The following is a 4,576-nucleotide window of genomic DNA, read 5'->3' on the forward strand; positions in this document are numbered from 1 at the left end:
CCCACCATGTGATTGCTATACCCTGAGTCAAGAAACCACACTTAATTGTTGGTTTTTACGACTTCCCTTTGAGCCATGAGAAGCAACTCCTCACTCTCATCAAATTCAGCAAAGTTGGCATCGTTCTCCCGCTAAGTTGGATATTCACCTAGTAGTTCCCTATCTTGTGACACTTGTAGCATTGAATTTGATCTCTGTTGAGTCTTCCTATACCACAACCGTGAAAGCCACCACGTCTTCTACCTCGATTGTTGTTACCATCACGACTATAGCTTGAAATTTTTAGCACTTATTCTTCTTCCTTTTCTTGGTTAGTCTTTATTCTTAGCTCATGCACAAAATAGTACTTTGTAACTCATCGATGGATATTGTTGTGACATCATTCGGTTCTTCTATGGAGGATAACACATAGTTGAGTTTCATGGTCATAGACATCAACACCTTCTCATCAATGGTAGTTTGCTTTATTCTTTCACCTTGAGAAGTCATCTTGTTTTCAATTGCCAAGGTTCTTGTGAAGTATTCATCCACTAATTGATTATCCTTCATGCAAAGTACTTCAAATTCACGATGCAAGGCCTATAATTTTGCTCTCTTCACCTTTGTAGAACCTTGATACTTCCTACGCATGAAATCATAAATATCCTTTGTTGTGTCACAAATCAGGATTGTTTCAAGAATTGTTTAATCAATTGCTAGAAACAAGTACTTCTTGGCTTTGAGATCTTTGAGCTTGCTTTTCTCTGCGAAATTTCTTTGTTCTAGTGTCACATTTGGTGGCGCAACCGTCACGCCTTTCTCAATTCATTTTCCCAATACTCTTTGGATCAAAGAAGATTCTCCACGAGCATGACCAAATGATAATAGAATCCATCAAATTTGGGAATTGCTGGGATCAAGAACTTTGAGGAATGGAAAAAACTCAAGATGATACTCGAGCAAACGAAAAAACCAACTACTTTTTCTCGTCTTGATTCATAAAAAACTGCATTTCTAGATTGAAGAAAGAACACCTGAATCAAGAACGGATGCTCCTGATACCAGCTGTAAGAATATGGAAAAATATCATTTTATAGATTGCATGACATAACTCCTTATTTACATATACGATGGATTACTTATATAATATAATAAATAATCATACTCATAACTAACTACCTCATAACTAATTATACAATTAGCCTATCACATTCTAATCATCATCCTAATTTTTTATCTCAATAGGTAATCAGTCAAATTTAACTAGATAGTAAGATTTGAATTTTTTGTTATACTAAAATAAATTGCGTAAAAATTGTGAGTAATCAATTTGAATCTTTGGCATTTAATTTTCGTTACTAATTTCAGTCCAAATATTCATGCAGTCGGTGTTATGGTGGAATAAACTTTAGATACCATGAACTTACCCATTGACCCTTTGAATTTTTATTTTCAAGTTTTCAAAGATGCTTATCATGACCAAACGAATTATATAATTAATCTTTAAAGTAATGGCAAGTGCTATATATGTTGTCTTGTTATATCAAAGAAGCACTTATATTCTCATATTCTCCATAACGTGAATGCAACAAGAAAATCAAAAGTGAATAACAGTGAGATAATTGAATAAAATATGAATAAAATATGAGAAACTAAGACTCATTGTCTCCAGTATTTGTGACAGTTTGACTAAAAATACTGTCAAATTTCTTTTAGAAGTATTTTTTTCTTCAACAGCGCTTATTGTTATAGAATTGAATAAAATACGAGAAACTAAGACTTTTTATGTCTATAGAGTGGCGGGGTTTGACTAAAAATACTATATTAATTTTTTTTTTTTGTCTTCAACAACATTAAAATTACATAAAATATAAAAATAATATTTTTTTATATCTATTATTATTAGTAACAAAGTTTTACTAAAAGAACTCTAATTAATTACTATCTCAGTTTTTTATTATAAGTCGTTTTTTACAAATATTTTGTATCACATTATAAATCGTTTTATAATATTAATGAATCATTAATGTTATTTCTTTTATTATAATTTTAAGTATGTATTATTGTCTCTCCTTTCAACCATGTCAATTTATCTTCTCAATATAATTAGTGATGGAGAATTTTGTAAAATTCCTCGTAATTTCTCTTTTTTATATCATAATTATTTTCTTAATATGTGTGAAAAGTAAAAAATGATTTATAATAAAAAAACAGAAGGAATATATAGTTCTAATGCTCTGTACATAAATTTGAGCTTTGATGTTTTTCTTTATATCCCTTAATTTCTACATTAATTAAAAATATGGTAAGTATATAAATAAGAAACAAGTAAAAGTTGATAAATAAGAAGCATAAAAGTAATACCATAAATATGAGATGGTAGCCATCTTAATCATGGTATTTCGTATAAAATACATGGATATCGATTACATATCCTGAGTAGGCATGGCAACGAGGCGGGTCGGGGACGGTTTTTATCTCCCCCAAACCTAAACCCGAATCCTCAAACAATCCTCGTTTCCCGCCCCAAACCCAAACGGGGATGGAGAATAAAAACCAAAATCCGTCCCAAACGGGTTCTGGTTGGGTTCGGGTATCCCCGCCCCAACACCATTCATTTAGTGAAATCAATTTTTTTAATAGAAATATTTATTTTTTTCCTAAATAAAACTACATTACGTATAATAAAATAAAACAATCTAAAAAAATTTCATACATCCATTTCAAATATTTTAAATAATAAATTAAAATTAAAATATAAAAATGTTGATCACATATTTAATATTCTAAATTATCAAAAATAAATACTAATGTACATAATGAAATAAACGGGGCGGGTTCGGGGGCGGGTTCGGGGTGGGTACTTATCCCCATTACCCGACCCATCCCCATATTTTATAATCGGGGAAAACCCAAACCCAAACCCAAACCCAGTCAAAATGGGTTTTCCCCGTCAACTTCGGGGCGGGTTCGGGTGGGTACGGGTTATGTTGCCATGCCTAATCCTGAGTAATGAAGAACAGATGAATCTGGGCTATTTGCTAGCCGTCTTAAGCTTTCTGAATTGAATTTGGGGTTTTAGAAGGAAAAAAAACTTTAAACCATAATATAAGACTAGAATTGTGTGTTGTGGTTAACCAATTTTCATTTTTATAAGGGTTCAACCTCTTAAAGAATTTTCTTGTTCTTTTCAACAAATGGATGCTCCTCATCGACATTGAGAAGAACATATAATTGTGTTTGATTCCATTCAATGTTTGAGATGACCATTAACTTATTTGCATCAATCCCCTTTTTTGTTGGGTTTCCCAAGCGAAATGACATCAGAAGTCCTATAGGTTCAACATTCGAGAAAAAAATCATTTTAGAACTCAACAATTTCTTCAACTATATACCTTTCAACAATACAACTATCTAGGCGACTTTGATTCCTAACATGCTCTTTTAATATCTTCATGTAACATTCAATTGGGCACATCCATCTGATATAAGTTGATTCACACACTTATATTTCCATGACATGGTTGAATGTTAAATGAATAATCATGGTACAAAGATTATAGAGACAACACTTTATGGCAATCGGCGTTCAGTGAAGCCAACGAAGATCTTTGATCAAACGGTTTGTCTGCTGATGGAGTTTATTATGAAGAGTTATCTTAAGTCTCATCATAAAAAGATTCAAGTTTCATATTAATGTTAAAGTCAAAGATAATGTGACAAGGAACTAGGAGCTTCAGAGTTGTGAAAAAGAGGAAGTGTAAAATTTCGTCTGTCTTTGTCGAGTGATCAGTGTTTGTAAAGGTATGAGATGGACTCTCGATTTTACTAAGGTAAATAATACACACACTTAAGCCTCTTGAAAATCCTCGCTAGTTTTATAAAATCACCTAAAATTGTTTTAAAAGTCTAGTCAACTGATTAGGAAATTGTCTGATCAATTAAAATCATGTTTTATAAAGGGATAGTTTATTAGGCCTTTGGCATAGTCGATTATGTCACTTTATAATGCCTAAATTCAATCTGAGAAGTGCCTTAATGGTTGGCAAAAACTAGATAGCAAAACCTTCAATTTAGAGTTCCATAATCGATTATGCACTTAACATAGTCGATTATGAGGCTTAATTAGCCCATGGATTGTTTCCTATCTTACACCACATTTAGTCCATAAAATGAGTTTCAATCCCTCTTTTTCACTCTCTACTCTCTTTCTACATATCTTATCTCACTTTAGTTTTGTATTAGTGTTTTGAGAGTGAATCTTTGCTTTGTTAGGATCATTAATTTTAGTCAGGGGTAAATTTATAAATTGCTCAAAGAGTGTATTATCTCTTGTGTAGTATTTTCCTTTTAAGAAGGTTTTGTTTCTTTGTGAGATAAACCATTACAAATCTCTCTTTTGGTTATTGAAGTAAAATAGTTAAAACCTTATATTGGTTAGGGAGATCTTCGTAGTTAAAACTCTAAGTCGGTTCGTGAGCTTAACATGTTGTTACAAAACTCTTAGTTGGCTGTGGGGGTCTCCGTAGTTAAAACTTGGTTTTGGTTGGGTAGTTAGCCATTAAAAACTCCAAACCCCTGTAAATAAATGTGGGTG

Source organism: Lathyrus oleraceus, chromosome 4 (assembly GCF_024323335.1).
Source record: "Lathyrus oleraceus cultivar Zhongwan6 chromosome 4, CAAS_Psat_ZW6_1.0, whole genome shotgun sequence".
Lineage (NCBI taxonomy): Eukaryota > Viridiplantae > Streptophyta > Magnoliopsida > Fabales > Fabaceae > Lathyrus > Lathyrus oleraceus.